The following is a 27,527-nucleotide window of genomic DNA, read 5'->3' as shown; positions in this document are numbered from 1 at the left end:
TCCAGGTGGATATTTAACAGCCGCCCACCAGTCAGCCTCATGCCCCCTGTGACAGGATGCTCTCCCTGCGAAGGCATGAAGGATGGGCTCCAAGGCCCAAACAAAGTACCAGGAGCACATTTCCCTCTGGCCACTCTCTTGTATTATTGGCTGGGAGGAAGCCCTAGGGACTTGGTGCTTTGCTCCTTCTTCTTTATAGAGTCTGAGACAGCCTGAACATTTTTATCAGGCACCCTACACCTGTCACATTCACAACAATAAGCCTGTTTCTGGTGGGATTTGAAAGTGAACTGGACACAGAGCAGCTCAATGATGCAAGTGCCAGAAGCGTTTTGAGAACTAACCACAGAATCACAGAATTGTAGGAGTTGGAAGGGACCTCAAGAGATCATTGGGTCCAACCCCCAGCCAAAGCAGGTTCCCTAGAGCAGGCTGCCAAGGTAGGCATCCAGACTGGCCTTGAATATCTCCAGAGAAGGAGACTCCACAACCTCCCTGGGTAGCCTATTCCAAATGCCATTGGAACCAATGCCATTGTTAGATCCCTCTTGTGAAGTCAGTCCTAGGCTTTTTCTGTTACCCTTGGTTTTCAGAAAAAGAAAAAAGAAAAAGAAAAAGAAAAAGAAAAAGAAAAAGAAAAAGAAAAAGAAAAAGAAAAAGAAAAAGAAAAAGAAAAAGAAAAAGAAAAAGAAAAAGAAAAAGAAAAAGAAAAAGAAAAAGAAAAAGAAAAAGAAAAAGAAAAAGAAAAAGAAAAAGAAAAAGAAAAAGAAAAAGAAAAAGAAAAAGAAAAAGTAAAAGAAAAAGAAAAAGAAAAAGAAAAAGAAAAAGAAAAAGAAAAAAGCCTGTAGTGCTTCTAATAGACACAGCAAAAAGATAATTGCTGGTAATTGCTCTAAAAGCTCTCCTACAACTGAAGAATGAACCACCCCCATCCCCCTACCCCACCCCCAAAAAATAGTGGAATGATTCTGCACTTTCGAGACTAATCCCCAAGGGAGCCTGCAATGAAGATGGGCACCTTCACTGGTTCTCCTGCCAACATAGTGCTTTTGCTTTCTGGTAGCTGCATGCAAGTGTGCCGTGTTGACATCCAGAAAACAGAAAATCTTCAACATAACAGACTAACAATATTTTTTGGCGTGATGAGGAAACCACACACTGCTCTGTGTCAACAAACAGTTAGAATGCTGCTCACCTGTCCAAGCACCATGTCTGAGCACAGTCACATCCCACAGATGAGTAGCACCAAAATGTATCTCATCAGCCAGCAGATCATTAGAGCAGAATCTTTTGTTCGTACAGTGCCAGCACACACAACACTGCTCCCTGACTGTAGCAGCTGGCCAGCTCTTTGGCCTTCCCATTTGTTCTTATAGCCATACTGCACCAGCCACATCCCATCCTGCAGGTTACTTTGGTCCAATCAAGCCCAAGTAAAGAAATACAGGTATTTACATGAATCAGCCAAGAGAATGTGCCATACGTTACCTTTCGCTGCTTTAGGAAAGCAGACTGTCTTGAAAGGTCACAGAGATAAGTGTTTGATATTCTACTAGAGTGCTGCTTTAATAACAAAGGATGTGCTTATATTTTTATGGCATGTTATGTTTCATATATTGCAATAAGCCATCAGGAAGACAATGTTAATGTTTTTGACTTTTCTATTCATGCCAAATAGGCAAAATCTAGCAAGCTGGTGAAAGTTAGGCTATATGCTATTTGAGTGATGGTTATAGAAAAGCTTAATCTGATCAAGGTTAAAGTTGTTTAGGCATAAAAATGTACTGAACAGTTATAAAGAATTGCTAAACTGAGAATTTAAGAACATTAAGAGCATGGTTAGCTACCACTTTAATGCTGATTTCCCATAGAAAGTTTTAAGTACCTGTTGTTCAATTAGCAGTGAACTAATTAGTGAGAACGAAGATAAGGACTCTCCCCTCTAGTTGTGATTTAAGAGGCAGTCATATATTACAAGAAAAATCTTAACTCTGAGAGAAGTGGAGTGATGAGCCCAAACAGGGGGAAGTACTTATTAAAAGCCCAAATCCTTTTCCCCCAACCCAATTTACCTACAGATCTTTGTGCATCTAGCCATTTTTCTTCTAACCATGCTTCCTAGCTGTCACCCAAAAGAAGCTGACCCACTACAAAAATCTGTGCATGATGATTTAGTTGTCCCCATTACTCCACGAGAGGCTGAGGACTCCACTGGACAGCTTGAATATTTTGGGAGGTAGTATGAAAAAAACAAGTACTCTGGCACCCAAACTTTTTTTAAGAGCCCTGGTTTTAAAATATCTTAAAATATTTTAAATATCATTTCAATTAAATGTGTTTAATATCATAGAATCATAAAGGTTGGAACAGACCTTCAAGATCACCTGGTCCAACCATCCCCCTACCACCAATGTCACCCACTAAACCATGTCCCTAAGCACCATGTCCAGCCTTTCCTTAAACACCCCCAGGGTCGGTGACGCCACCACTTCCCTGGCCAACCCATTCCAATGCCTAACTAACTTTTCTGAGAAGAAGTGCCTCCAAATTTCCAGCCTAAACCTTCCCTGGTGCAACTTGAGGCCATTCCCTCTAGTACTATCACTAGTTACCTGTGAGAAGAGGCTGACCCCCAGCTCCCCACACCTTTCTTTCAGGTAGCTGTAGAGAGCAATAAGGTCTCCCCTGAGCCTCCTCTTCTCCAGACTAAACAACACCAGTTTCCTCAGCTGCTCCTCACAGGACCTGTGTTCCAGACCTCTGAACTCCCAGAGTACTGTGGGAATAGTATAAGATCTTTTGTAGTAAACACACAGGCAAAAATGCCAGAAGAGTTATACAGTAAATAAAAGGAAAAAGCTAAAACAACAGTATTATTTCAGTTTACTTTTCACTTAAAATATTGCAAGAAGTTAATGAAATGTAAAATGCTGCAAGTGCTTTCTTTTACAATAAGTTCAATGATTTCAGAAGTAATTTGCAATATGCAACCATTAGGGCATTAACCAGTCACTTGAAAAGAATAACATGGGGATTTGCTGCTGAAATATTAACGTTGATGAATAGCAACATCACTGTTTTCAATCGTGCTAGACTTTCAATGAAATACATTGTATAAGTTGACATGTTATATTTCTCCCTGCTTTGAGATTTTCATTATTTGAATATTCTTTGAATTAGTGGCAAGTTAAGCAGTGCTGGGGTTTGAAGAACAAATTCCATGAAAAGTTTTAAGACTTCTTTTTGAAAAATTGTGGTGGTTTCACCCAGGTGGGCAGCCGAGCTCCACCTCAGCCGGCTCTCTCACTCCCGCTCCTCAAAGGGAAAGGGGGAGAAAATATGACGCAAAGGGCTCAAGGATTGAGATAAGGATGGAGAGATCACTCAACAATTATCATGACGGGCAAAACAGGCTCAGAGTAGGGAGATAATAAAATTTATTGCCTATTTCTATCAGGCTAGAGAAGTGAGAAACAAAGGAAAGAAACTAAAGACGCCTTCCCCCCATTCACCCTCTTCCACCTCCTCCCCCCTAAGCAGTGTAGGGGAACAGAGAATGAGGGCTGCAGTCAGTCTATAGCACTTCACCTCCGACACTCCTTCTCAGTCACTCTCTTTGCTGCTCCACGCAGGGTCCCTCCCACGGGATGCCTCCTTCCCGAACTGATCCTGCGGGGGCTGCCCACAGGCAGCAGCTCTTCAAGAACTGCTCCCACATGGCTCCGTACCACGGGGTCCATCCATCCCCCAGGAGCAAACTGCTCCAGCACGGGTCCCCCACGGGTGGGCGGCAGCTCCCCCCAGACCCCCTGCTCCTGCGTGGGCTCCTCTCCACGGGCTGCAGGTGTTTCTGCCACCTTGCTGCTGCAATCCCAAGAAACTACAAAGCCACCTAGCTGCTGAGGCCTTGGGGACAGGGGTGGGGAGACAGTTCAGCATTACATCAGCTTGTAATGTCTGATTTTGTTCTTTATGAGAACAGAAACAAAATAATAATAACAGTAACAACAACAACGACAACAATAATTCAATACTTTCAGAGGTGTTCATGGTAAATAAAGAAGATGTATGGCATGCTGGCAGGGGTACAGGAGTATGATATTCCTGGAGATCCTGGCTCAAGCTCAGCTTCGCAGCACACATAAGACCAGCATATTCTGACAAATCAAATAATGGTAGTATATACTTGCATTGGACATATTTCAGCCCCATACTCCTTTACAGTTCAGCAGGAGTCTCCCTCACTTTTTCCAAATCGTGAAGGAGAACAACACTTCATGAAATATTCCAGCCTCATTGAAAATAACTTTTTTTTCTGAAAACACATTTGGCCAATTTCAGCCAACATAGTGTGTACCCTTTCCCATGCCAAAGTTTAGTTGACAGACCCTGTGTGGAGCAGTATTTACTTCTGCTTATGTGGACTAAGGTAGAAAGGCAGGGTCCTACAGACTTCTAGCATTTGTAGACTAAGTCAATCCCATGACACAAACTTCCTATTATATTTCATTTACTCTTAGTAATAGATCAGCTGTGCCACACGACTGCCAAACAGGCAGTTAAACCTTTTCTTTTCTGAGCAGGGAAGCAAACTGTGGTGCTACTAGTACAGGCAGATAGAGGGAACATAGCTCACAGGGCACAAAGATGAACAGCATCACTTTCCTCATCACTAAGCACAGTTACCACCTTACTCTGCCAGTTTTGCTGTCTTTTAAAAGCCCAGAGCATTTCAGTTGTATAATATGTCTTTTTATACTAAGTGCATCCTAGCATATTTTTTTCCTAAAGGTACGATTTTCTTCATTTAGTGTACTTGCCTATATATTATTCATTTGTTTTCCTTCAATCCAGTAACAGCAGAGTATCTCCTTGGATTTTCTTCGAGGCACACAAAATCACATTTGTTTTCACAAATCTGTTCATCTTTGCAGTTACCTAACTCACAGTGCTTCAAGCTGTTGGAAGTCTACCAGAGCACTAAACAAAAACTAGCATAACAAAAGCAACAGGCTCCTGAAATGAATAGGTGTAATCATCAGATACAATCCATCTTCACATCATTGAAAATATGCGTTATTTTCTCTAATTTATGTTCTTTGGCTGTGCAGATGGGTTACAACTGGTACAATATCTCCCTGTAGATTTCTGAAGATAGAAGGTAACCTGGCATCAGACTTATACATTTCCTGTGCTCAGCTACCATGTTTTTCTTCCCTTGTATTTTTTCAATACTTTTTGATCATCCTCTGAGTCAACAAGTGAAAGAAGACTGGAGAGGAAGACCTTATTCATTAACAAAACACCTCCATGACATATACATGTTGTCATAGTATATATAGACAGCGCACAACACATAGCTAGGGGAAAAAAAGGAAAAAAAAATCAAAAAGATCGAAAACAGGCATTTTCATCAAAAGACAGTAGACCTCCTGTTCAGATTTTATTCCATCTCAAATCTTCATTGCTGAAGTTAAATATTACCAGTAGATCCGTATTGGCTGCAGGGCAACATAAATTTGTGCTTAACAAAGATTGGGGTTTCCTTGTGCTTTGGGTGTCACTATACAGAGTGAGACTATCCTTTCCCTCTCCCAGCAGCATCTAGGTCTATGCAAATTTGAAAGTACAGGTTAAACTCATTCACCAAGTTCACCAAACAAACCTATGGCAGAATTTGGAGATCTCAGTCAAGAATGTAGTCCTTACCTAGTAGGCCACCTGCTGCTACCAGCAAGCTCCTGGCTGCTTTTGTTAAGCATATGGAATTTTTATATTGTATTTCAAAAAGACATAACCTTTCAGATACGTTACCAGCAAATCCTTGACACGTAACTTTGGAAGTCAGGGTCATGCAGAATAAACAAGGAAATATGCACCTCTCACAAGACCAAAGCTTTCATTATGCCAGATCCTGTTTTTTTGTTGTTGTTGTTGTTGTTCTTTCTTTCTTTCTTTCTTTCTTTCTTTCTTTCTTTCTTTCTTTCTTTCTTTCTTTTTCTCTTTCTTTCTTTCTCTTTCTTTCTTTCTTTCTTTCTTTCTTTCTTTCTTTCTTTCTTTCTTTTTCTTTCTTTCTTTCTTTCTTTTTCTTTCTTTCTTTCTTTCTTTCTTTCTTTCTTTCTTTCTTTCTTTCTTTCTTTCTTTCTTTCTTTCTTTCTTTCTTTCTTTCTTTCTTTCTTTCTTTCTTTCTTTCTTTCTTTCTTTCTTTCTTTTCTTTCTTTTCTTTCTTTCTTTCTTTCTTTCTTTCTTTCTTTCTTTCTTTCTTTCTTTCTTTCTTTTCTTTCTTTCTCTCTTTCTCTCTTTCTCTCTCTTTCTCTCTTTCCTTCCTTCTCTCTCTCTCTTTCCCTTTCTCTTTCTTTCTCTCTTTCTCTCTTTCTTTCCTTCCTTCTCTCTTTCTCTTTCTGTCTTTGTCTTCCTTTCTTCCTTCCTTTCTTCCTTTCCTTCATCTCATTTATTCCTATTTTCTTTCTTCTTTTTTCCTGTTCTCTTTTTTTTTTTAATGCTAAATACATGACTGTATCAATTTTATTAATAACATCTTTACCACACAGCACTTTCAACCCAAGATATCTTTTGTCTAAGGGAACTTCTCTGAGCCTAGAAAGTGATTGTGCAAAAAAAATCTAAACTGTTTTTAGTAAGGCTTTGGATTTTTGCGCTGCTGTTAATGGAGTTTCCCTTTCACTTTTCACTTTGTGCTGTTTCAGGGCTTCAAACCTGCTTACAAATGCAATGCAACCTTATTGGACCTGGCAAATAACTTGGATGAGTATCGAATACCATCTGTCTAAATTTAAGAAAACTAAATAAAAAGCTCAGATTGTAGACAACCCATTTACAAGAATTTAGATGGTAACATGTATTTCTAAAATAAATTTACTTACATTTGTAATCTTTGGTATTTTCTTTCTGTTCCTTAATTACTCTAAGTTTGTGCAATTTCTCCATGCTTTAAAATTCTTTCCCATGAACTTCAATCCTTACAGTCTTGCACAGTTGCTTCCCCTTGAGGGAAAACAGCAAGGGACCAAACAAGCTGCAAGCTTCCCTGGGGAATCTAACAGAGTCTAAAATAAAAAATCCTCTAGCAAAAAAATTAAGCTGGAAAACGCAGGAGAGGAGTTCATGATAATTAAAAGCAGTGTTGCCAGTTAGACGAGAATCATATTGGGAAACTCTTTCCTGATCTTAGGATTTTCATTACGAATACCTGCAAGTTTTAATACAGCTGTTAAAGCAGAAACAGGGGACAAGTGGTTTCTAAGCATGGCTGACTCTTTCACTAGTCTTTACCAAAACTAATTAGCTTGGTAGCTATTGTATAGTTATTGGCAACACAGAACTGAGAAACTGAGAACAACTGAGAAACACTGTCTGAGTCTCAAAATCCAACTCCCTTACAACTGCAGAGAATCCTAAAATGATGTCTAGCTCAGAAATCACCACAAGGCTTTTTCCATGCACAAGTTAATTAAATCTCCTGGCTGACCTGAGGAAATGACATGCATTCTGCCTTTCAGAGGGAGAAGAAAAGCATTTTTTGCCTGTAAAATCCTAGCACATTCTTCATGCATGAAGTACAGGATTGTCCAGAATGCACTGACAGTTCCTTATGGGTTGGAGCCCACAGCTTCTGGAATATCTTAGACTCTTACCAACAAGGCTGCAGTTTATCAGTCCACAGCAATCCTGTCATCCAAATATTAAAGCACACCTACATTCGCTCATGTACACATGTAGAAGTCTACTTTCTGCTCACAGCCTACATTTACTATTGATATTTTTATCTGACAACAAAGTGCAAGATTATGTAACAATTTCATTTCTCAGTTTTCATATGTTCACTGTTACACTAGGACAACTCAACCCCCCCTCCAAAGATCTTAAGACAGAAGGATAAGTAGTTAAGACGAAATATTTTTTGTACTTCTATTTAACTGGATGACAAAGCTGGAGATTTTTATTCCCTCTTTCCTCGTCTCCACTCTACCTGATACCCCAAACTTGCACTTTTTTTGTGGGGGAGAAAAAGCCCACCACCACAGTAGTGACCTCTTAAACACTTCTGACTAATAAACATATCTTCATCTTTGGGATGCATCCCACTGCATATGTGAAATAGGTAACAATTCTCAGCTATTCCTACTAATTCTCAAATTTTTGTGCACATCATGACACTCATGTCCAAGACTGACTGTTTTGCAGCCTAAGTCTGCATTTCTGAAGACACTAATCAAGGGTTACTCCAGGGCAAGTGGGTATACATTGCATTCACACATGTAAGAAGAAAACCAGAACAAGACTCATCCCCAAAGCAGGTTATCATTAGTGCTTGTTTGAGAATAAAATTCTTGCTAATATTCCTTTGGCACATAAGTTAAGAAGTCTCCTTTCTAGGGTAACTTTTCCTCAAGATTTTTACTAATCAGTCCAGCTCATTATATCTGAACATCTGTCTTGCTTCTACTTGCCACATACAGAAAATAAATGAATAAATAAAGTCTTTGAGAGGATGATACTAAGTGAAAAATAATTGTACAGAAAACAGATGTCAATAAATAAACCAAATGCTTGGTGTAGTACAAAGCACACCTTGATTTGTCTAAACACACTAAATAAACTTCCACGCTTTAATGTAAGACTTAGCTAGCTTTTGCACACAATTATGTGGTCATGTATTTCTGGGTGAGCAAGCTGGTGGAGAAATATTGATTTCCTCGTGTTGACCTTAAAATTGTGCACATATAGCTCCTAAATCCATATGTCAGTACATAAATAACCAGCTTAATTTTAGAGGCTAATGCATTCTCCAAGCTCTATCAAATATCCTGACACTTAGCATGTAATGCAACATAATAGTTGCATAGTAGTTTGTATTCCTACACAACAACATACCCTCTTGAATTTTGAAAATCCTGTCTGTTATAACTAGTATTAGTATGCTAATACTTCTTGTGTATTCTGAGAATAAATAAACTTCAGCTTTTAATGTTAAAGGAAAAAAGAAAAAAGAAAAAAGAAAAAAGAAAAAAGAAAAAAGAAAAAAGAAAAAAGAAAAAAGAAAAAAGAAAAAAGAAAAAAGAAAAAAAAAGAAAAAAGAAAAAAGAAAAAAGAAAAAAGAAAAAAGAAAAAAGAAAAAAGAAAAAAGAAAAAAAAAAGAAAAAGAAAAAAGAAAAAAGAAAAAAGAAAAAAGAAAAAAGAAAAAAGAAAAAAGAAAAAAGAAAAAAGAAAAAAGAAAAAAGAAAAAAGAAAAAAGAAAAAAGAAAAAAGAAAAAAGAAAAAAAAAGAAAAAAGAAAGGACAGTCTAATTTTATAAGCTAAGTACATCCTCTTCTGCTGCACCCTTCAAAACAACTGAATTTGAACTGTATTTGAATGTCTGCTTCTGCCATTGGAGATACCAAGCTCCCGTTCTCTTAAATAAGTTGAATTTTAATTGAGACCCATTTCAAGGAGTTTTTTCTGGGTCTTTTCAACTTCAGTACAGATTCAGGGAATAAGACAGGAAGGACCATTGCATGTTTTAGTTCCCCAAAGTGAGTCCAGGACAGTCAACAATGCAGAAGGAAGGGTTTCTCAGCACTTAAGTACATAAAAAAGACAAATGTCCACCTGCAACATCTCTTGAATGGAAGATTTCCATTGTCTGCTAATAAAGTTAGTAGCAAAAAGAAAAAACAGCCATCCTTCCAGTTATTTCAGTGATTCCTGGAGGTAAGCAGCTGACAGGACAGTGACAAAAAGCAAAATGGAAAAACAAGGCTTTTGCAATAAGATGAAATTGGGCATTTTCATGTCATGTAAAGAGTTCTGCTTTAATTACAGTATTATCTGACAGAAACAGAGTTTCTCTCATATATGTTTTAAAGCCAAGATGGTATAATGAAACCATCCTGAGTTGCTGCAGAACTGTTTTTCCTCAAATACGTTAATGCTAAAAAGAAAACAAAAAGTCCTTATTAAATGTGATATTGCAAAATAAATCTTAATTGAAGCCCCTTGGATAGACAGCAACACTCTACCTCTTCTCATGTGAAGAATTACTTTGTCAGCTGGAGAACAAGACACAATGCTGACTAAAACTGAGAATTAATGCAAAGATCCACTGGTAGATAGAACATAACAGGGAACAACTGTGCTTGTTACACTGGTGGGCTCTGGTCCCTTAAAGCATCAATATCAAAGACAGCCTCAGCCAGTGCCACAAATACCCAAAGACATTTGGCCTGCACTCTCTAGTGTCTGATACCAACACACATTCCAGTATCCCGGCCAGTTTTCTTCCAATATCTTATGTCTTCAAAGAAAAAAAAAACTTCCTTTATATTTAGAGAAATCCTCTTATGACAAAAAGCAGTGTATTTTGTTTCTAAACAGTCTGCTTCAGACATGGATTGAAAGCTTTATTTAGGCCTTCCTTTTCCTATATGTTTACTGCAGGAGATAATGAAGGGAACAGTAACCAAGGGCAAAACCGAAGCAGGTTCATCTTAGCACTGCCCTTTTGAAATTGTACCTTGACAAGTGTAGGTCAGAGATGCTAAGTTTTGTTGAAAGGTGCTAAAATCACGGTTTTACAAGATAAACTTTTTACTGAATGTTGTTCTGTCTTCCTAACAAATGACTCCTAATTCTAAACATGTCTAGGCAATGATACTTCTGGCCAAGTTTACACTAGAATAATAATTCATTTCTGGCTACACGAGCAGTAATGGGCTATGGACTGTGTTTTAGTATAAACTAGACTTCTGCTTTTCCCAGGACCACTAAATAGTGGATGTTCCCGATACAGATGTAAGTCTTACATACACACAGTCAGTGTACAACTAGAGTAAGTACACTCCAGGTCTGTTTGTCCTTAGTACAATGTAATAAAGTAATAAACAAGTAATAAAGAAAGAGGGTCCAAGCCCTATGTGACACTGTCTTGCTGCTTTGCAGTCCCGACCAGAGGATAATGCAACTGAGGGCTTCAGGTTAGGCTTATTGCACTCACAAAAAATAACAAGGTTTTGGACTCTGTAGGAATACTGCATGTGCCACATAGAGCCACATCTGCTCAGCAATAAGTTGAAATGTGGTGGGGACAAAAGAAGTGTGTAACTGGCTTTGGTTAGTCTGGATGACAGTCATGCTTCTAAACTGAACTGCCTCTTTTTGGGAACACACCACACTCCTCCATGGACCCTGGACTTCAGCAGCTACCCCTGCACACCACAGCAACTGCTGGCCCAGGAGCTGCCAAACAAGCTCAGCATCCCCGTGGTTAAGCTGCCTTGCACTGATACAAGCTGTTTGCTTATGAACAGGAAAGCATCTAAACAGCAGAGCTCATTAGTGAGTAATAAATCTTGATCCTTTCTTTCTGTAGCATATTACTCAGGTCATGGTATGAATCCTAGCCAAAACTGGAAGTTTTTTGTTCAGCTACAGCACTCAGCATCATTCCTCTGAAAAAACACGGAACCAGAATTAAGGACCACTTGCTTTTAGAGGAGAATTTATAAAGAGTATCGAGAATATGGTGACTGCCATTAAACTGCTGACAATGGCCATTTCAGGCTTCTTTGTGAATGTGGAAACACTCGAGAGAAGTGAATAAAATGGTAACATACTGCCCTCTAACAGAGCACGACTGCTGGTTTTGGACAGATAAACCGGAAGATTTGCAAAGATGCGTTGGACCTGTCTTGAATCTGTGATGGAGAATCCTGTAAACCAACTTTCCTTTTACATACAGGGAAGCATTGTGTACTATCAAAAACGTAAGAATAGAAGTAAGGTGTTTTCAGTTAGCCCCTACATTAAATATGTTTAACTGTAACAAGATAATAATTAAATGGCTTTTTTTTGGTTAGGTCATAAGGGGACTCTCACAATCACAAGGTGAAAAAGCTTTCACTTCTATTCACAGGACACCCAAGAGAGAAAAAAAAATCATTTAAATATTATAAGCTATATTATAAATATTTAAAGCTGTTGTTGTGTGTCTTTTTTTTTTTTTTTTAACTTCACAAACCCATCAACTTATAGCACCCATTCATTTCTGAAAATAGCCTAAAAATCCGGAGCAGGTTAATACGAGCAAGTTGATGAAGAAAGGAAAAAAGCAAACACTGTCACCACTTCACAAACAGAACTGTTGTGACCGCAAAGCTTTCTTCCAGCAGCTGGCTAAATTCCACCTACAACCACCTTCTAGTCCAGAAAACTAAGCCTCCTCTGAGATCCAGGTACTTCTTTAACTTAATATTAGCAGAATATCCATTTGGGGGAGTGAAAACTTAAATGAGGTTGCTATAAATACCATCAATCCCAGTGTCATAAGAGGGAAGTTCAATTAACTCAGATCAGTCCCAAAATCATATTCTGAAAATGAGATAATGATGAAACATCATGTTGGTTTTTTTTTATTTTTTTTTATTTTTTTTTTTTTTTTAAATTAGCTGTTCTGTCAGTAGCTCAGAGGGAAAGCTCAGCAGTCTCAGAAACAGGAGTCTTTTCTGTTGAAATGCAGCAGCTGTTTGTAAGGGCTTGTTGAAATCACCATGAAACTTGAACCATACTGGAGGGAAGACTGTGAAACAAAATAGCCTGTAAAGAGCAGCTGTGTCTGAGGAGTTCAGCTTCAGTGCTGTTAAACTGTGAGCTCCTTGCAGAGAGCTTTTTCCAGCCTCAGGAAGAATACTCTTGAAAACAGAGTCAGAGGAATTTTTAAAACCTCCCTGAACCAGAAATCTCATTTATCTGTTTTGATTTTCATTTCATTTTTTTGCTAAGACTATCCCACCAAGCTTTAAAAAAATTGATAGTGGTCCTCTCACTGCTAAATGACTAGAACAGCCAGCTAATTGCCTCATCGGGAGACAAAACTTGACTTTGCATATTAAATAAATAAATTAATACATCCAGGATTGCTTACAATGCAAGTTAGGCCATTTTGTTTTCCACTTCTCTCCTCTGCTACAGAGGACAGAGCATAGGAGTCTCCTAACAGTAGTCTTTCCCTAATGAGGTCAAAAATAGAAATCCATAAGCACTGCCAAATTCCTGGCCACTTTTCTGGGTGTGGCCACTACATGTTTATGTAGAATCACAACACATGTATCTTTTGGAGAATTTTCCAGATATGCAGTTAATATACACAGGAAACTTTGGGGTGCATACAACACAACATTGGCTTTGTAGCACTGGCAAGCAATTTACTTCTACAAAAATTTGTACAAAATCTAAACCAAGAGGAACAAGGAAATGGTTCAAAATGCATGCTATCTGTAGACAGAAGACCCCAAGAAGAGCTGCCCAAGAACAGCAGTAGCTCTCTGCGTGGTATTTAGTTCATCTGCACCAGCTTACTTGTTCCATAAGTGCTGGTGCATATAGGGCAAGAGGACGTGCACGTTCAGTGTAACAAAAACCCAGAGCAGAAAGCCTGTTAGAGCCCGAAGCACTGTTCTTTGCACAGAAGGCATGTGGGTATACAAGGGCTGCATGAATTTTGCAGCATTTGTAGTAAGTGAGTGAGTTATGTGTCGATAGAACAAACTGGCAGTCTGGGGCCAAATTTGCGTTTAGGGCACTAGGGAAGAATAACACTTAAAGCACTCACAGGGGGAGTTGAACACACACAGGCTCCAGGACTCTAGCTTTAGTTTAAACCTCTACTGTTTACAATCACTGAACTCCAAGCAGGAGCTTGTGGCTGGAGCAAGGGAGCAAAGAAAATCAGTGAGAGTCCTTTTCTCTCTTCTTCATTGTCAACCTCTCCAGCCCTCTCACACCACCTGCCACAACTGGGAAACCCAACCAGACCTTCAGTGCTGTTCAGACGTGAGGTTTTCTCACTGCCTGCAGCCCCGCTTTGCAGCCTCATACCTGTCATTCACCACAGCACAGGAGGCAGGACAAGGGCTGGCTCACCAGCACAAGGGCTGTGCCTGCTCCTGGGTTGGACTTGCAGGATGTTAGCGTTTAGACAGGTCTGTCAGAACCTTGCCTTTTTTTGACACAACACCCAACGCTACAAAACCCAGCACGACACAACAGATAACATACATACAAAGGAAAAGAAGAGGGACGTTTTTTCCTGACCATTTGAAATCAAATCTGATTTCACCTTCACAAATACAGACCTGTCTGTAGCGTGCTCCCTAAATCTGATCTTTGCACTGTATTATTATTATTTATCATTTTGGTACTACATCAGATGAAAAGGAGAGAGGAGAGAAAACAAAGATGGGAGCTCATCCTTGGGAAGGGAAATGTCAAGGTCATTTGACTGTAAGAAGTGGTACATTACACTTTGTAAACATGTTCTGTGCATTCACAGCATTTCACACCCTGTCCTCACATCCCTGAACTTACCTACCAATGTGGGTATCTCAAGAGCATCTGGTAAAAAAATATGATATTACAGCATTAGGGTCAAGGCTGAGCAAAGCCTTGCCTCTTTCACATGCCTTTCCAAAGCCTCCATCCCCTTTAGTGTGGCTGCTCATTCACCTCCCTTCCTGTGGTATGGTTTTCTAGAAGAGCTTATGCCAGAAGGAAGTTTAGAAGAAAAGAGAAGGGAAGGATCCAGAGGAGGACTCAGTGGCTGCCACTCTCATTTTTGGAACTCGAGAGCAGAATCGACAGGAACAGAAGTGGGCAATCACAGATCTCAGTTGACAGCACCCTACAGGGGCAAGGCAGTCAGCCAGGACAAGGCTAAGTATTTGCCATTTCTGATGTTTTCTGAGGTTGCAATGCCCTGCTGAGAGGAGCAGGTCAGAAGAGTACAATTTCACAATACACATTTACTCTGCTTATTGGCAACTGAGCATGTGAAGAAAACCATCTTTATTAGCATGCCTGATACATTGCTATTTGCAGGATAATGCCTAGGTCCATAATCTGTAGCGCAATGGGTTGACAGAGATAACTGAGAAGCCATAAAATACCATATTACCATAAGGCTGGAGCTGTCAAAATTGCATAATTAAGTGAGAAGGAGGTCTTAAAAAGCCTGCAGGTTGTCAGGGCCCTGTGTGAAGAGAGGAGAGTCTGTAACTTTTTATGCCTGCTCCTCTGGGTTTAGTGACCTATGTTCAAGGTTGGCTTTGCCAAGGCACAAGCACACAGCCATGGATGAAATCCCTGTGAAAACAGCTATGTGGTAAGAAAGAGCTGGGAGATGCCTCATGGAGTGCCTCTTCTTCCTCCTCAGGTCAGGAAATGCATTTAAGGTCAGGCTCTTCCTCTTTGGGCCTTGTCAGAGCTGTCTTGCAGGTGTGTGCTTCCTGGCCTCGCAACTTGCTCGCCCTGATCAGCTGAATTGGCTCCCTGGTTTGACCTCAGACCATCCTCATCGGTGTGGCTGGCATGGTGGCCACAGGTCCCCTGGCTGTCCCCACTCATCCTCCCAGCCCTGGGCAGCTATCCCTTTGAGGTGCTGTGGTTCAGTGCCCTTGCTGGTGTGGACATAACTCTGCCTTCCTCTCCACCACCCTTAGCTCCCAGTAGTGGCAGAACAGCTGGTCCCTGATAAAGTGCATCTTAAAAACCAATTGACATTCAAACTGGATGAAAGTCCACGTGTCAGCATCACAAACTTATCTGGATGATGCACAAAGCTACCCCTTCTGCAACTACCTTTGCACTTTCTTTCAGGGATGCCCTCCCTGAAACACCTCGAGCAGGCGCTGCCCTGTTCTCTGCTTGCTTTCTTTCACGAGGTTAAGAAGCAGCCGGCTTGCTAAGGGCAGAAATCAGGACAGCACGGTGGATTCCTTCAGAATTCATTCCTGTGTAAGTGCGGGTGGAGAAATCCGCAAAGAGAAGATGTTTCTTCTCACCCTGCCTGTAAAACTGCATGACAAGCAGACTCTGCAGCCTGTGCAGAGTCCCACGAGTTCTCAATAACAGAAATCTGGATGAATTCTCAAATTATATCTGCCTCAGGGAAGAGACGTTCCCGCTCACGTATTTGCTCAGCTCTGATGCACTGGAGCCCCAGGCACCAAGTCAACCACCAGTAATTTCAGTTCTGCTTTCGGAACAGGACGTGTCAGAATCTCTGAAGACACAGCCGGCTAAGAGCTGACTGCAATCATTCCAGTGAATTAAGTGCCTATTAGGAGACTTTAATTTCTTTAAGTTGTCTACACAGGAGAGTTACTCTAATCCAGAGCACTTTCAAAGTTTATTTAGATCACCTCCAGTGGATCATGCACTTGCTACTTCCTATTCCCTTTCACACAACACAACAGAAAAACCAAATGCTATCTGGATCACTGAATTGTTCCGTTTTTTTTTTGTGATCCTTTTTATATTTAAATATTTTTAACTGAATGGGAAGAATGAAAAGTACCTCATTCCTATTCCCTAGTGCAACAGGTATATGTAGATGTTGCGAATTGTTTCTCTAAACAATCTGCACAAAAATCTTTAAAATATAAAATATCACATTGCAAAGTCATGTGTGTGTTTCTTGAACAAGTTGCCATCTATCTTTTTAGTCTGTGAACTATGTAGCATAAAGGTTGCTACCATAAACATGCAGGCTTTTTGCTTTTTTAAAAAACACAACTCTATATTCCCTAACCACACAAACTTCTGCAAGGTACCAGAATACAAATGCTTCTGCTCCAAGCTATCTCATCATACAAATTCAACATTTTCTTACCCTGATTTTATTTAGGAACAAGTGTTGTTTTTGTTTTTTTTTTTTTACCTAAATTTTACACTAAATTTTCTGAACAGAATACAGATGTTTATATTTAAGTATTGAGTTACCCCCACATACCACTCACATTTTGTCCAAAAGAAAAGAGTTTAAGATGTTTCTTCCAAGCAATTGGTATGATTATACTAGCATAATAACACACACACACCTCCTGTTCTGTTGTACATATCAGTGTATTCACACATTTTGGACGAGATTCTGTTTTCAGTAACAACTTCCATATATTGACAGGCATCCAGCTGGCAGCAGAACTGGACCCCAAGACCTGTCACTACTGCTCCTTATTCCAAAGTCACTCAGTGTCAAAAGGAGTTTTTAGTTTGATACTCTTCGTTCTTCCTTACCCCATCACATCCACTTTAATTTAACAAAATCATCTCATTTGCTCTCATAGTCTGTTCTGCCACACCAGCCTTCATTCCCAGCAAATTACTTTAGAAAGCACCCACCACGCCATGCAAAAGAAAGAAAAATATATTTCTGGAGTTTTTCAGCATCTCCCAAGTATTCTTTACTGTGTGTGAAAGCTGCTGTGCTTCCACAGCTACCTCTCCCTTTTTGAAGTTTCACCTTTGCATCCCTTAGCTTCCTTTGCGTACTTACAGGACCAACCACAGTGCAATGAAGCCATAGCATCACTCCACACATAGCAAATACTATGGTCTATAACCAGCAGAGGAATACACCTTTTTGGGAAAGGACCACTGAAAACCAGAGTTCCCCATTTTCCTTTGTTCTTTTTCAGTAGAACACAAGTGTTCTCTTACCAGGATCCGCTTTTACCCGTTTGGTGAAAGCTTCCGTATATCACTATACATGCAATCTCTAGATATAACGGTAAAACTTCAAGGACTTCAGAAGGTAACAGAGCACACATATGTAGTGCAGTGCAGTGGCTTGTTCTTCTTCTGCCTTTACATATCTGACCAGACATAACTAACTTGTACTGCTTCCTATACTCTTGGCTTGCCTCCTAGGTGAAAGACTGTGCATGTTTTGGGAGGGCAGAAAGAAGACAACTCTTCTTAACTTCATTTGGGTACTTCATATTCATTCCTTAGCTGGCTCTATTTCATGTGATCTTTCTCAGACTGAGAGAGCTTCTGATAATGTTTTTGTTTGCTGATATGGTGTGCTGGATCTGTCTGGGGTGGAGTTAACTTTCCCTGCAGCAGCCCATATGGTGCTGTGCTCTGCACTTGTAGCTAGAGCAGCAGTGGTATCACACCAGTGTTGTGTCTACTGCTGAGCAGCACTGGCACAGAATCAGGACTCCCTCCAACCCCCGCAAGAGCCAACAGTCTGGGGTGGGCAAGAGATGGGTAGGAGATATGGCCATGGCAGCTGACCTAAACCAACCAAAGGGATATTCCATGCCATGTGGTGTCACACTCAGCAATAAAAGGTTGGAAAGGGGAAGGAGAGGGGGGTTCTTATTATGAAGATGTCTGTCCTCCCAAACAACCACTACACGTATTGAGGCCCTGCTTCCTGGGACGTGGCTGAACATCACTCCTTGATGGGAAGATGGGAAGTAGAGAGCAATTTCTTTTCTCTATCTGTGCTTCCACACAACCTTTGCTTTCTCTTTCTTTCTGTTTTTTTTTTTTTTTTTCCTTTTCTTTCTTTTTCTCTTTAATTAAATTATCCTATCCTTATCTTAACCTGTGAGGGTTGGTTTTTTTTTTTTTTACTTCCAGCATACTTTTTCTTCCCCTCTTCTAAGAAGGACGGGGAGTGTGAGAGTGTCTATGGTGGAGTTCAGCTGCCCAGCAAAGTAAAAACCATAAAAACCACCCTATATGGAGAGCTCAGATACATCCGTCTTTCTGCTGGAACAGAGATACAGTATATGAACAATTTTATCTTTGAGCATACCATACCTGGAAAAGCTGCAAAAAATACACCACAGTGCCTGTGCTCCTCACTGCCATTCTCTCTTCCACGTGTTGTGTTGACTGCTGACTGGACAATGGTTATAATTTTTCTTGATCATATTAGCTAGCAGAATGAGTTATTATCCAGTTGGAGACTTCAGCATCAGTCCTGTCTTGAACCTTTGCAGATAAAAAATTATATTTCTGGTGAGTCTCCAGGTCATCATGACAACTTTGCAAGACTGTTACATGTTTCAGCCTCATGCAAATTCACTAAGATCAGATCAACAGCAACAACAAAAGTCCAAGACAGCAATGCCAGCAAATTCTGAAGTTTGTTAATATTGCTGAGAGCTGTTATTGCACACTCCTCTTAGACATATGCTAAAAATCCTTGTTCCACTCTACGGTTGACTGAGTGGCTGCAGAACTAAACCAAAGATTATCCCTTTATTACATTGAACTGTTGTCCTTTCCCACTTTAATTAACCCAAAAGCTTTCATGACAAGGCAATATAAATAGCATAAATAGGATTGGAACTTCAAAGGAACTTCAGTAGGATTGGAAATTCAAAGTTTATTGATCATGCAAATAAAGCAGAGCTGAATATAGGATGAAAGACATGAAGGAAGCTAGCATTTAGAAAAGGCTCTCCTGTCGCACCCCTTATCCTAAGTCTCAAAAAAAAGAGACATATCAGAGCCAAGGATTTTTTTGCTGAAGTGCCACATACCATGCAGATTGTGGTAGTAGAATCCAACCTCTGCTTGGGCAATAGTGGGGAATTTCTTTCAGCAGTTTCTCCAGTTTCCTTGGATCATACAGAGCCTCAGAACCATTGAGAGTCTGCGTTCCTGCTTAGGCTCACTGTGAGATACCTGCCAAGAGGTTTTTCTCAGACACCTGGAGGCTTAGGGAGTGGATTTATACCTGCAAATTAAGAGAACATCTTTTATTTAGCAAAACCATCCCTTAAAGAAACATATTTTAACTTCAAGGTCCAGCACCATTAAACTTCTTCCCCTGATGAAAACCAAACTAACCAAAAAACTCAGAAGCACCTTTCTCCACAATTCTATAGACCTACATAGTTTCTATGAGTTGTCCGAGTTCCTTACGACCCTTCTTTTTCTGCAAGACAGTGCACCACCAGAAATTTCCTTTAGAAGCTACTATTGTCTTTGAAGAACAGAATTTCCAAGGAAGTAAGTATAAGAAAAGGAAACAGAGATTATCTGATGTGGTTGCAACCTTTATTACTAGTAGCAGGTAGATTCTGTGTTTTTGAGAGGTGAAAATACCTGCAATAGCAACTTGCTCAGACAACACTTGTTCCTACTATCTCTCTAGTTCCAACAAATACTAAACACATTTTTCCTGCCCTTAACATTTATTTCTGGAGAAGGGAATATTTGATTATAAAAGCTGTGGGTTGAAAAGCATAAAGATAATGCAATTCTGAAGGTGTCAGAAGTCTGAGGTATATCAGAAGAACTTTCCATTCATTTCCTGATTTGGTTATGCTACAAGAGTGTTTCTTCTCTTTTCAGCATTACAAATTTGAAAAGAGAGACAGATATAAGAAAAAGACTAACTGAGGTTCAAACAATACGAGAGGCAAAATACTGATTAGCTGCAAGAAAAATCTCAGAAAAGCATGAAATCATTCTGCATCTTTCTTTTAGAGTAAGGCTCAATAAAAGTTTTGAAATCTTACAAACTTAATTCAGAGAAGATAAAAAGAAAAAAAAAAGGTATGAATGGAAGGAATATATTTGCTAAAAAGCAAATTCACAATATTGAACAAGAAGCAGTTCACTTCCCAAATACATGAAAGATCAAATTTCCACCTCTGTTCTACCTACACTGAAAAAGAGTTAAAAACATTATTCTTTCAAGGCAAGGTAAAGTATGTGGATAAACATCAGGCTTGACTGAAAAGACCTAGATGTGATTATGGCATCACCAAATCGGTGGTTAATAAAGGGTCCAACACTGCAGTTCCTTGAACGTGGAGCCTTCAGCTCTTGGACTCTCAGTAGCGGACCAGAAGATGTCACAGCCAGGCAGTGCACAGCCCTGCTGCTGTATAAACTAACTTTGGAAGATCATGTTCTCACAAAAAGATCAATTTTGCATAAATAAGCTTTATGCTAGTCTTATGTTGGCTAATAGAAGAAAGAAAATATTTTCTCCAATCTATTTTCTTTGCCACATCCTTTGGAAGGTTGTACAGAAATGCGATCACATGCCATGCCTGATTTGGATCAGATTTTTATCACTGGATGATGTGGTACTGTGCTGATCTAGTTTTATGATTTGGAAACACTATCTGAACACAACAAAGGCATTTACAAGACAGCATATCTGGTAAGTCTGTACAAATTCGGTTCCACATGTAGGACGTTAAAAGCTACTGGGATGTCAACAATCCCATCATCTTTCTTATCTCTCTCTGTGGATTTTTATTTTTGTAACTAAACCAATACTCTTCTCCCGTGTCTTCTGCTTTAATGTTAGTTAACACAGGACTGTATTATTTATTCTTACAGGCAGCTGACAACAGCTCCATGTCTTGATGTTTTTAAAGTCAGTATTTGTGGTGTGCCCATTGCACCAAGAGGAACAAATGCTTTCCCCCTGCATCCCAAGTGTTTAGCTGCCCATGTTTAAGGTCAGCTCTGTCATGGTGCAGCCTTGGATTAAACTTCTGGGAGAAAAATTATGCTGTGAAAAGAAGTTGAGAGATGCCTCACTGCATGCCTCTTCCTCCCTGGTTTAGGAGCTGTATTTACTTTCGGGTCCTTACCCCTTGCTCACTTGGCTTTGTGGCTGACCTTGGACCCACCTCACTAGTGGGGCTGTTGTGGTGGCCACAGATCCCTTGGCTGCCTCTGATCACTGTTCCAACCCTGTACTGCTCTCCTTGTTGGGGTGGGATGAGTTTGCATCCTTGTTGATGGCGGCATGGTGCTGCCACCCTCGCTGCCTTGCTCCCAGCCTTTGCAGAGCATCTATTCCCCAACCACACCTCAGACTTGTCAATCTCCTCCTCCATCCCCGAGTTAACCAGTGCTTCCAGTTTTGTTTCAACTATTTTCATCTTTTTGAGCATGCCCCTTCTTTTTTTTTTCCTTTTTTTTTTTAATTTATGTTCCAGGAATCTTAGGAGAAGTTGTCTTTTATTTATTTATTAAAAGTTCTCTGTAAGTTAGAATTTTGCACTACTTACAGCACTAGAAGTAGATTTGTCAGGTTAGATTTTTCTAGTCAGGAACATAAAATAACAAAACAGACTTGCATGAAAACTTCCCCCCCCCAGTAATTTAGCACTGACACTCACAGAGGGACAAGTGAAACTACATGCTTCCCAACTTGTTTTCTAGCTTTCTCTTGCACCATGCTGAGTGATTTATGACAGTTTTCAACTTCACTGACGGCAATTTACCTTTGGTTTTTATGGCTCTCAGCATATCTTAAATTCAGTTACCATGAAGGCAGATATTAGTCACAAGAATTTGCAGTGTCTGTGTTTTTCCAGTGCTGCAGCCTGGCAGCTGCATGAATGGAGTACTGTTAACCCCGATTGCCTGGAAAGAAAATGTTGCTTTGTGTCTTCCATTAAGTTTAGTTAAGAAATCCTCCTAGTCCTCTTTGCTAAAAGCTGCAGTGCAGTTCAGCATCCCAAAGTAGCTATATTGTAATCACAGAACCACAGAATATCCCAAGTTGGAAGGGACCCACAAGGACCATCGAACCCAACTCCTGACACCACACAGAACCACCCAAAAACCAGACCACGTGTCTGAAAGAGTTGTCCAAATGCTTCTTGAACTCATGACTAAATCATGACTTGAGTCATGACTAAACCCTACATAACTATATTGTGAGTTTTTTCAGAGTATTTATGAAACGTATCACACCTTGTACTTGCACTGGTCAGTGTTTATAACCAGGTTTTCTAAGAATATAGCACTGTAGTGACTACAGCTCTACAACTTGTATGCTGCTCTATATCTCAGTGGGCAATTGCTATGTCAGTTCTTCTTTTGAACACTCCTACAAGCCAGTGTTGTTGTTGTTTTCCTTTCTTTCTTTTATTCAGTGCATTATTCTATGAGAAATTTATAGCACATTTTATATTACAATTAACCTGGAGTGAAGTGGATTACCTTCCTTATCATTCCCTTTGGGATGGAAGGATGTTGGATGGATGAACTGGAGAACTCTCCAGAGCAAAACACACTCTTCATTTTTTGTTTGTTTGCTTTTTTTCCTTTGGCATGTACCACAATATTATATTAGTCCATGTACAATTTAAGTTCTTTTAAGCTCATCAAAAAGACACTGAATAAGAAACAGCAACACTGAAATTTATGCCCAGCGCTTAAGTGTTGCAATTGTATATTTCTTCCTCATGTAAAGGTTATTGATCACCTATCTCTAAAACTTCCAATGAAGAATTCTTTCAGGTAGTTACCTGATTTAAATATATATATATATATATATATACACACACACATATATATAATTTATTTACATATATATACAAATAACATTTATAATATAAATATATAATATTTAATAATACCTATTATATATATATTAGTCAAAACAGATACCTGTAGAAGCTCGGAAGGTAAAAAACTGTGAATTTCCGAATAGTAATATTACTTGGCTAATTACGGAAGACTTGACATGCTGAACCAAAGTGAGAAGGGAATAAGAGGAAAAGCTGTAAAATGAGTGAAAAATGTACAAGCATGAAATTGTTTTTACTTGCTACCCATAATAATAACACTTTTTTCAATAAGTGAGGAAGATAGTGAAAAAGTCAGAAGAACCTGTGCAGGAAAGCAGATAATAAATTTATTGTGGTAGCAATGGTAAATTGCAAATGCATGCATGTAGAAGGTTATATGATTGTACAGAAGGAACAGTAGAGTTTTGAGGGTCTGTATGGAGACAAAGAAGTTGCAAATTCTCTCTTAGCAGCTTTACCATGGTTGTATCTGAAATAAAACATTTATCTCCCTAATGCTCCCTAATAGAAAAATAGAAGCAAATTGGAATAATTAAGAAAGAAAACTGTACTACCCACACAGAAACAAAATCAGTAACCTAAAAGGACAGCTTTAAGAAGAACTAAGAGGAAAAGCTGATCTGACTGAAAAATGAGAAAGGACTGCTAGCTCTAGAAATATGTATGCCTAGCTTAGGTAACAGGGGAAGAAAATGTCAGACATTTTCTAATGCTAAAAACATATTCCTCTGCCACTTCCTTTCCACTTTCCTCTAATGAGTCCTATTGTACCAGAGCTGAGAAGCACCCCAGATTTCAGTTCTGCGCATTCATTTTCACAGCAGTTACTACAGTGAAGAGGACAGGGCTGGGCATTCAGGCAGGAAGGCAGAACAGGGGAAAGGCACAGGCTTTGTCTCCAGTGTACCATGGTTAAGTCACGTATCCAGGCCTGAGTCATCAGCTCTGCTGCTCTCTCTTCCTCCATAACCTTCTTCATTTGTGCAGATTGCTCTTTCCTTTAAATGTAGCTGCTTTCAGCGTCTTCCTCAGCATATGGGTTTTCTTCCCACCTCTTCTCACATTGCAGGTAGAGTTCTATGCGCTAGACATCCACAGTCGGTTAAAACCTTGTGTCTCCTTCTCACAGTCCCCTTGTTTGCTAGAAATCTTCAAGCTGTACATGGAATAGCCTACTTCTCCCTGTCCCTTCCTGAGAGCTGTGTGGAACACAAGCATGGCTACCAGACTGGGCCACCTCCCATGGCAACAGGCAGACAGACCTCAGGTCTAGCAGGAACGGGAGCTGAGGAGGAAGATGAGCATCCAAATGCATAGAGCAGGGAACCTGTGGAAATGCACACACACGTATTTCAACAGAGGACTGAGAGTTGCAGCTCAAAGATTCAGAACAGAGCGTGGGCATGTGCTGCTCCCAAGACCCCAGGGTCTCTGAAAGAATGGTCCAAACCACAACCCACATCACTTACTCTCGTGGCTCTTCCTCTGGACAAAACTTGTTCCTCTAGCTTATTTTAAGAAGTTGATCAGACTGTCACTGACTTCCAATGTAAAGTGTTCTATATAAAAACTAGTAATTTTCCAGGTATCTTTGGGGAAAAAAAAAAAAAAGTTTTCCTTATTTGTTATTAGTCTTTGTACAATGAAGTATAGGATTAAACGAGTGACAGGAGATGGAGTGTATATCACAAATCATATAGCAGTGCAACAGGAATATGGGAACCTCTGCCTAGGGAATTAAAATTAGGTTGTACAGAGCTCTACTTAAATGCTATGGAAAACAAAAACAAAAATGTAATGACAACAACAAACACCACTATACAACCACCACCACCGCTCCCCAATCCACCCCACCCTTCAAACACACCAACTTTCTACTGGAAGGGCAGTAAAGTGAAATGACCTCTGACATCTGTCCTCTCAGGTTTCTGGGATCTTTTGATCTATTTTGCAGGAGTTATTCCTTGGTGTGCTGAGTACAACAGGCTATACAACAAACTGTAGAAAAAAAATAAATACAACAGAACAACAAAAAAATCAATCAGGCTTAGCAAAACCAAAAAGAAAAAAAAAAGAAAAAAAAGGAAAAAAGGAAAACCTACCTATTACAGCATAACCTGTACCCAGCTGCTGCTTTGATCTGCTTCATGTCACCAGGGAATTCAAAGAAATCCCCAGCATAGGAGGAAGTCATTAGAGGAAAATCCACAGGTCATTACTTTTTGTGTTCTAAGCTTCATGACAAAATAGCCAGAGGACCAATAACTTTATTGACAGTAACATCCTGAACCAAATAAGTGAATTTGAACCTTTAGCTTTGCATGATAGAAAATGAAATACTAGCCTATGAAATATTAAGCCCCAGGTAAAGCTGAGAGTCATACCCTCTGCAGTTTTAAGGGAGGTATTCTAGCAGTCAATAGGCAAACTCACACCAGCCTCAGCAGAACAGACTTCCACCCTTCTGGGTAGCCAGCAGGACTTGTCCTAGAAGCCTGGCACTGGAACAGATATTCCACGTTCATTTTGCACAGCAGACTAGCTGCCATGAAGAACCTCTCAACATTACGCTTCTGAGATGTTTTGTACTGGGAGAATAACTGTACTGGAAATCACTGCATCAATTAGGAGCATTTTACTGATCTGCTATTAGCACTCATTTTTGTACCTCATAGAACTTCACAGCATGGCTTCCCTAATTTCTTTCTTCTACACTGTATCATATCTCTAACTAATTTTGGAAAGTAAAACCCCAAATCTTGCATTTATTACTCTTAAGAACAATTTCCAGTACACAGCCACAGTTACCGGCATGTTACTTGTTACTTAAAGGAAGGCAACAGCTTCACCACCCGCCAGCCATGCTCTGCCTCCTGTGGAGACCCTTATTAGCTCAGCAAGCTGCAGGGCACAAGCTGGTGTGGGAGCACCCTGCTGCATGGCACAGTGATACGTGGGGCTTACTCCACAGGGCCCACAATTGCAGTCGCAGCGCCTCAAAATTTTCAGGTGATTTTGAAAATGATATGGAATCCAGTGTTCTCTGCATGGGAACGAGTAACCCACATACCTCCAACTCACACATAGATTACAAAAGGTAACTGTTGTAAAGCATGAGTGATAGACTTCTAAATGCTGGAAAAAAATATCACAACCTTGCTATAGTTAAAATATACCAGTTTGACTTAATACATTAGACTGTCAAATGGACACCCACATAAGAACTATAGGTTTAAGTATATGCTGGATGGAAGAAGGAAGGAACAGAGAAGGGAGAGCAAGATTTTTACTTTTTTTTTTTTTTAATTTAGAAAACACTGGTCAGCCATGCACTTCACTGAGTAGTTATACTACTACAGCTCCTTTTAAATTAAGGGCAAAAGAGCACAGAGCCAGGCTTCTTTCAGTGGTACCAGTGGCAGGACAAGAGGCACTGGGCACCAGCTGGGCACAGGAAGCTGCCTCTGAACACCAGGAGCGCCGCTTTGCTGTGCAGGTTACCGAGCACTGGCACAGGCTGCCCAGAAGCTGTGGGGTCTCCCTCCTTGGGGACCCCCGAAAGCCCCCTGGACGTGGTGCTGGGCACCCTGCTCTGGGTGGCCCTGCCTGGCCAAGGGTTGGGGCAGTGCCCCCACAGGTCCCCACCAGTCTCAGCCATGCTGTAATTCATGGTTATCTACCTAACCCTCTTGCATTACTAGTGTCATTGGGATGGGAAATCTTTTTCATTATTATTATTATTTTCCTTTCTTTTCATTGTTTTTCCTTTCTCTCTTGCTCTCTCTCTCTCTCTTTTTTTTTTTTTTTTTTTTTTTTTTTTTTGGTCCCAAGGCTTTTACCAGAGGTGGAGATACCATTTAAAAATGTCTAAACGTCTTAGACATTTTAGTGCACAAATAACTACAATAAACCTGGACAAACAGTAAATAGACTAAACAGTTGGATAGTTAAATCAGACACAATCTCAGGATGTTTTATCTCCAAATGGGTCACTTTTGTTGCCTGACTACTGAACAGCAGTGAAGGAGTAGCTTTGTGTTTACAAAATTTAGTCTTTGCTAGTTCTTACTTTTCATTTTACACGTTGGAAGGGAGTAGGGAACCAGCAAGCAGGCAATCTAAATATAAGATTCAGGAAGGTCTGGGCTGAAATAAGTGAAAGGAAAAGGAGCATTATAAGAGCTACAGAAGAGAAACAGGGTGACCTGAAAGCCAGAATTTCTCCAGTCAATAAGTCATATATCCCTCTCTTAGCAAAGTCTAAGAGAAGGATATGGAAATCTTGAGAAACCTCAGCTAACAAACGTTCTCAAAACAGGATTGTTCTGTCAGGTACACACTAAGCCTCTCCTGTCCTTACCAGCACATAATATTCTGATA

At 40.0% G+C, this 27,527-nt stretch overlaps 1 long non-coding RNA gene across 1 annotated transcript in view; it reads right to left on the bottom strand.

Annotated features, from left to right (window-relative positions):
* LOC136788912 (uncharacterized) overlaps positions 1–27,527 on the bottom strand; it is a 46,531-nt gene that overhangs the window by 2,022 nt on the left and 16,982 nt on the right. Inside the window, exons 2-3 of the long non-coding RNA XR_010827465.1 lie at positions 19,338–19,534; positions 18,610–18,783 (exon numbers count right to left, since the gene is read on the bottom strand). This is a non-coding gene — a long non-coding RNA (uncharacterized lncRNA). The remainder of the gene's footprint in view (positions 1–18,609; positions 18,784–19,337; positions 19,535–27,527) is intronic.

Source organism: Anser cygnoides, chromosome Z (assembly GCF_040182565.1).
Source record: "Anser cygnoides isolate HZ-2024a breed goose chromosome Z, Taihu_goose_T2T_genome, whole genome shotgun sequence".
In the NCBI taxonomy this organism is placed as follows: Eukaryota; Metazoa; Chordata; class Aves; order Anseriformes; family Anatidae; genus Anser; species Anser cygnoides.
Note: the sequence above shows the minus strand (reverse complement) of the source record. Positions and strands in the feature narration are given on the sequence as shown.